The sequence below is a fragment of the Polyodon spathula genome, chromosome 17 (assembly GCF_017654505.1).
Source record: "Polyodon spathula isolate WHYD16114869_AA chromosome 17, ASM1765450v1, whole genome shotgun sequence".
Lineage (NCBI taxonomy): Eukaryota > Metazoa > Chordata > Actinopteri > Acipenseriformes > Polyodontidae > Polyodon > Polyodon spathula.
The window spans coordinates 23045146-23052380 of NC_054550.1; the positions used below are offsets into that span (position 1 = coordinate 23045146).

General features: G+C 38.5%; 1 protein-coding gene across 1 annotated transcript in view; it reads right to left on the reverse strand.

The window, feature by feature from the left end:
- LOC121329903 (pleckstrin homology domain-containing family G member 3) overlaps nucleotides 1–3299 on the reverse strand; it is a 104133-nt gene extending 100834 nt beyond the window's left edge. The window contains exon 1 of the mRNA XM_041275910.1: nucleotides 3137–3299. The gene's annotated coding sequence lies outside the window, so the exon portion shown is untranslated. The remainder of the gene's footprint in view (nucleotides 1–3136) is intronic.
- Between the last annotated feature and the right edge of the window lie 3936 nt (nucleotides 3300–7235).

A 7235-nucleotide genomic window follows, 5' to 3' on the forward strand; every position in this document is an offset into this window, starting at 1 on the left:
CGCCAGAATCACTGTCGAGCCCTCTTGAGGTGTCGTGGGCTAGTCGACGAAACACAGAGGATGGAAGGTGCCCACTTGAAGACCCCAGAGATGTAGCCTACTTAGCTCAATCCAGACAGTTGTCAAGCTGATGTGCTGGGGAGACCGAACTGTGGTTGATCCCCGGAGCCAGCATCGCAGCTGATCCCTGAAGCCTGCATTACACTTCAGCCATCAACACCAGGCAGAAGGATATCTACATCATCAGAGGGAAAGAAATGCAAATGGATGGAGATGCAGATGGATCACATTGGTTTACTGTTAAGCTATGTCTTAGTTGGTGCTTATTTTGGTGTGAGCCGAGTTCAAATCAGCATGAAGTTTTAACATCTACTCTCATGTAATGGAATTTACCTGCATACCGTGATATTAAGGTTACCATGGTATTTTTATTTGACAGTTACTGTACCGTGTAGATGTTATACCAGCCCTCCCCAGCTGGAGGGCTATTCCACTCCAGGTTTAACAGGTAAAATATGATAATGAACTACTTCAGGGACCAGGTGGAGGTTGAAGTGGTTTAATTAAACAATTCATAACATGGTTGGAACAAAGCCCAGGAGTGGTAGGCCCAACTTTGCTCCCCACCCCACCCTTAGGACCAGTGTTTTCTTAGAGAGCATTACTTTGTACCACCAACAGGGGTCAGCACATATCTTCAGTGCATCACACTGCAGACAGTTTTGGTAAACAGGCTGCCAAAACTGCTGTGACATTCAGCTTACCAAAAACCTTGGTGTAGTCTGGTCATAAACATTAGCTACAGGGTTCAAGAAGGTAAAGTTGGATAACATAAAACTGTGCCTGGGTCAGATTCTACATAGTACTATTTACTATATGAACAGAGTCTAGGACAGATGGGCCAATTAACTCAGAACAGGACACAATTAAACAGCAGTCAATGTCTGTCACTGCAACTTGTACGGGTTTCTTATCAAAACACATTTTAAAAGCAGAGTATTTGCGGGATAGGAACTCTGTTCTAGTCGGAATACACTAACCAATTAAACTGGTTCTCTCATGCTTGACTAGTAGTCTAAAGATTGTTAATCAGAGCAGTATTGTGTGCAACACAACCACAGACATCTATAGGCATGGCCACAGTTTATATCAGGTCAGTACATCTAATTTATGAGGAGTGGCATTTCCATTATACAGTATAAGCAAACAGAGCTACAGCCTAAGCTAAAGTTCAGAACAGGAAAATTACCTCCTCCAAAAACAACATAAGGGACAAGGGTGCTTTCTTACGTGTGTGGGAATGCAGCATGTGCAAATTGAGGAGACCTAAGCCTTACAGAAACTAGATATTCATTTGCAATAATAACGTAGTACTACTGTGCGATTATTGTTGGTTGGTTGCTCAGCAAAACTGGACTGGATATACGTTTGCTGTGCTTCTTTCAAAACTGCAGTAGACTTGTACACTGAACTGAAGGGCAGGACAGAAGTACTACCTGCACAATAACAAAGTCAAGGTCAAGTCTATACATGTAACGGCTGGATTACCTTGGGAAACAAAGTTTTGGAAGCTGTTGCAGTTACAAAACAAAATAATAACTAGTAGAACTGGTAAAATGAAGACATCACATAATTTATTATTAGCACACGTCCAAGTTCTGTTTCAGCAGTGGGAATTTTTCCAGAGGGTACAGGTAGTAGCAATTACATGCTGAGACGTTGTAAACATGGGTCTAGAAAACAATATGGTTCTACCAACACCATGGCAACATTTTAAAGCGTTGGTCATATTTTAACAATTAAAACTCCGGGAGCAACATTTTACACACAGACAACTCAATTACTTTGTCTACTGAAACATGAACAGATTATATGTATTTGCAAATTGTATGTGTGTATGCAATTCTTTTAAAAAAAAGGTGTTCCTCAGTTTCTATGGAAACGTGTCCGAAATAAATTAATAAAATGTCCAACAACGTTTGTAGACGTGTTGTTTTACACTGGTGTTGAAAGCTAAGCAGAGAACGAGTCCCTGGTAGTGTTGTACACTAGTTAATGATTATATCACCATGAACCGGCGCTGAACCTGTTCAATGATAGCGGGAGTCTCACCTGCAGTAAAAGCTATCCGCAGAGTAACGAACTAATTTAAACAGTTTAATCACACATTCGTGACAATTTTTTTTTTAAATCACTCACCGTCTTTGTCGTGTTTTAGAAGAAGTATTTGAATCGACAATTGTGTTATTTTAAGATCGATCTATTTGCAAGGAGGCACTGACAGACAATATTTATTGACTCTATACATATCCCAATCACCACCTGCGAGATCTCGAATTTTACGTTTCTTTATTTTCGAGAGCAAACAGCTATCAATAACCAAACAGATGCAGGCGCGCCTTAAAACTACAAGTAATACCACTAGTACACATAACAATAACAATAATAATAATAATAATAATAATAATAATAATAATAATAACAACAATTATAATAATAAACATGTTTTAACTCATAGAATAGGTATCTATAAACAACGTACTCTTCTCATTTAAAAAAAAAAAAAAAAGAAAAATAAGAAATGGCTAGATTTAAGTCCGTTTAACGCTTAATAGACCATGCATTTAGACAGCTTCAATCTGCATCAGGGGCGCTGGAACTAGGGGTGCTGGGGGTACGGCAGCACCCCTGGCTTTGCATGGCATCCATCATATACAGCGGTTACAGTTTTGTTCAGTGGCTTTCAGCACCCTTACTTTAAAAATTGTTCCAGTGCCATTGCTCTGCATCCCACATCACATTCGAACACCCCTATTCAGATCATATTCCACGTTTTCCCTTTCTATTTACACACGACACATCTGAATTAGAGAACATAATACATTCTAGGCTGTTACACTTTCAAACTAGTCAAATATTGTTGTTTGCGGTATGCATGTAAAAATCAAAAGCGCACGATAAATGTTTCCCTAAGTTCAAACGTAATTTGTTTCCCTTGCAAGTTTGTCAATATTATCAATCTGCTACAATATAAATTACAACTTCACGTAAACGTTCATGTAGTTTATTTTACAAACTAGTTCTCGCTTCGGCTTCATGGGAATGCATAACAGATAGCAAGTTTTTCTTTACTTACCAAGGTTACCGCGTTTCTGAAGCTTTCTTATTCTTGTTGCTACAACGACAGGGCACAATTTTAAAATTACCAGTTCATTTCCAGAGCAAAACTTACTATAAATCCAGCAGACATTAAAATCGCGTCTCTCTCTGAGCCACTCGTAAACCAAAACGCTCCAGTTAGCTCAGCACTACCTCAGACACCACCCTCACTGAGCCTGCGCCATATATTTTAAGTTTTTTCTTATTCTTGCAAACGTTTGGCTGCTTTGAAGTTAACGCTGTTTGCACCAGTCAAACAAAACAAATGTTATCTGTATGACCTATTAGATTTGGCTTGCTTATTTCTTGTTTTTGCACGTTTTAAGATTTGCCTTGAAGTTTTAAATCTCAGATAGATTACGTCAGATGATTGGTAAAGCTTACGAAACTGTTTCAGCGCATTTTTTTAAACTGGAGCAGACAGGCACATTTTTTTACATCATATTTCACTGCCTCCCATTTTAGCAGAGTTGTACAGAGTTTAGATTTCAGCTGAAGCAGGAATTGCGCGTATAGATACCAAAACTTAATATAGATGCACCCAGTTTTGGTCAGAAAATACAATATAATACTTACCTAAAATGAGCGTGTGCATATGTGCGAAACAAAGGGAAGTGTGCGCACTGTACCTTAGCTCCAAAAAATTAGTCGATTCCTGATCTGGGAATTGATGGAATCGACTTTGAAAAATGAATAATATAATTTCGCTTCTTCTTCTTCTTCTTCTTCTTCTTCTTCTTCTTCTTCTTCTTCTTCTTCTTCTTCTTCAAAAAGTGAAACTTTAAAAGCAACATAATATATAAACTATATTTAGAATGTCCCGATCCCTATACTTTAGTAGCATCTAGAACCCCGCTGACCCGCTGGTTCCGACTAAGCGTGAATTTTACGTATCAAGGAGGTTATACGTGACTCGAAAATGACAATACAGTGCTTTACTTGACAGACATTGACAGAAAACAGATGACGGGTAACCCTGAGCTTCTCCAGCCCTGCTTCCTTCGACAGCTGATGCTTCCAGGAAGAGGTACCTGAAGGGGTTGTTTGATGGCATAAACATAGATGCCAGACCCTGTATACAAAACTGTTGAGCACGGCTATTCGAAAGGAGGAAGAGTGCAAAAAATTCGTATCAACTGTCAACTAAAGATTATTTCACCAGATTAATATATGTATGGACCCAGAAGACACTGCAATTGCCAGTCTAAAGGTAGATGTCTGCCTGTGTTTTGGGAGCAGTTAATTTTGGGAGGTCCATGGTGGTCTCTGTGTGTCTCCAATTTAATGGATTTCCACTTTTAAATAACAATTTTGAACCACAAAAGGCATTTCAAATAGCAGCAATTGTTTTGGTTTGGGCAAAATGGCAAGCTAACTGATACATTGTGCAGTAGAAGACGCTGAAACTATTTTCAGTTATCCTAAGGTAGTACTTCTGTAAAGTTACTTAAGCGTTAATAATATATTTTGGTATATTTAAATGCCCTCCTCAGACATATTGTTCATGTTGAAGCTTGTCTTCACACTCCGTTTTCCTGTCAAATCCTTGGAGTTCCAGACAGGATTCCACGTGTTACAGGGTTAATCTGAGAATGAGGTTTCTGGTTGTTAGCTACGCAGTCCTGTGGGATGAACTCACTGTAATGCAAATCCCATACAAGACAGCCAACAATAGGGTACTTGTTTGGTTATGACATCCAAGCATATAATTCACCTTAGTCCAGTATGACCTTTTTTGCTAAATTAATGCTCCCAATATGTTTCAAACTCAGTACCTCAATAAGAACCTTGACTTTAGTCAGGGTTTGACTTATTATTCATTACTGAAATAAGTAACACTTTTTAACACAAATAAACATAAAAATATCAGGACTGCAGAAAAATTGAAATGTGTAAATCAGTGCATCGCATACGGGATTAAAGTATTCCTGGGGCATTATTTTCTGGACATTATGAATTATTTGCAAATTGCAACTTTAAAGTGTCATAAAGGAAGTTGATCTGCTGGTGTAGGAAATAATGCCACCTGTTGAGCAAAACTCTAAATTACACATTATATAAACTGTACTGTGTATATAGCCCTTGCTGCAGACCTAAAATGATACCTATTTACTGTATTATCAGAAAATACTAAAATGTTCTGCTGAATCACTTAATCAAACGTATGCTTTTCTCCTCTGGATTTTCACAGTAGTTCACCAAATGCACTCAGCTCATTTGTTTTTAAACCAACTTCGATCTCAGAAATGCGCATGATTGAAATTGGTTAATGCTTGAGCATGGTTCTATGAATTGTGTGATAACACCTCAGACTGATATAGCTATTAATTGTGCATTTTGCATCTAGCCCTGTCCCTGTATTTATTCCTTCATGCAAGAAATGTGTACAATGTATTAATATATTAGTTTATATGATTGATAGTGTATCTAAATACTTAAAATCACTACACCCATTGAAGGCTTGTAGCACATCATGAAACAAGTGCTATTTTGTAATAAAAATGCAGGCAAAGTGGATGACATCAAATAAGTGTACAATAGTTTTGCCGACGAGCAGTTGCAGGAGTAGGAGTTGCTGGCTGTTACGTGTGCCTGTGCCTGGTACATTCCAGACATATCCCTGTACCTGGTAAATTCCAGACATGTCCCTCAGGGATTAGCCATATCAAGGTTTATAGAAAGAGGTTAGGAAACTCCACCCTGTGAAGTGCCATTTTGGATATACTGTACTCTGTATACAGTGCCTATAGAAAGTCTACACCCCCTTGAACTTTTTTCAAATTTTGTTGTGTCAGGGCCTCAATTTCAATTTAAATGAGGATTTTTTTCCACTTATCTACACACCATACTCCACACTATTAAGACGAAAAAGTTTTTATTGAGAAAAAAATATATATATTAAAAATAAAAAACTGAAAGATCATAACTGGATCCCCGAGTTAATACTTGGTGGAATGTTTCAGCATTTCTTTCCTGCCGGGGGGGTGGGTTGGTGTCTTCCAGGATGACAATGCCCCCATCCACAGAACATATGTGGTCGTCCAGTGGTTTGATGATCATGACAGTGATGTTATCTATATGTCATGACCTTCTTAGTCACCTGATATGAACTCGAGCATTTATGGGATATTCTGGAATGACGCCTGAGCCAGCTTTTTCCACCTCCATCAACCAGGCCTGAGTTGATTGACTTTCTCATGGAAGAATGGTGCAGCATCTCGACTCTATGCCACGGTGCATACAGGCCGTACTGGCGCCCTATTAAGTGGCTTTACGTTGGTGTTTCCCTTTTTTTTTTGTCCACAACCTGTGTGTGTGTGTGTGTGTGTGTGTGTGTGTGTGTGTGTGTATATATATATATATATATATATATATATATATATATATATATATATATATATATATACACACACAGTGCCTATAGAAAGTCTTCAGAGTTTCATGCACGTAAATGAGGATTTTTTTCCATTTATCTGCACACCATACTCCACACTGATAAGGGGGTGCAGCAAATTGCCCGCCCCTGTGTGTATTTTGTGTTATATGTTGTATGTTAATGTTGTTGTATAGTCATTGGTACACGGGTTATAAACAGGTCTGTATAACACGAGTGTTTAAAATGTATATTTGTATTTAGGCACGAGGATTGCACAGCACTTCACATGCAAGTAAAAAGTAATAATATGTGAGCACGGGGAATTGCACTTTATTAATTCACGTGCAGTTGTACCACGACTCCAATTGAATGATTGATTAGCAATCGAGTCTCGGTACAGCTGCATAAAAGCAGCATGTTTTCACTCACTCGGGGTTGTTGTGTGTTCGGTGAGTGGAGAACGGGTGTGGAGACGGAGGTAATAATAATAAAATAATAACGTAAAGTAAAATATCAGCTCACCGTGTGGTTTAGTGTTAGTCCGTTTTGTTTGTCTGTTTATTTTGGCTACCAGTGCCGTGTCCTGTGTTTTTGTTTGTTACAACCTTTTCATTTACTGTTCTGTTAATTCATTAAATGCTGGGCGCAAGCAAGCACTCAGCTTCCCCATAACTTCACCTCTCTGTTTATTTCCTGGTTC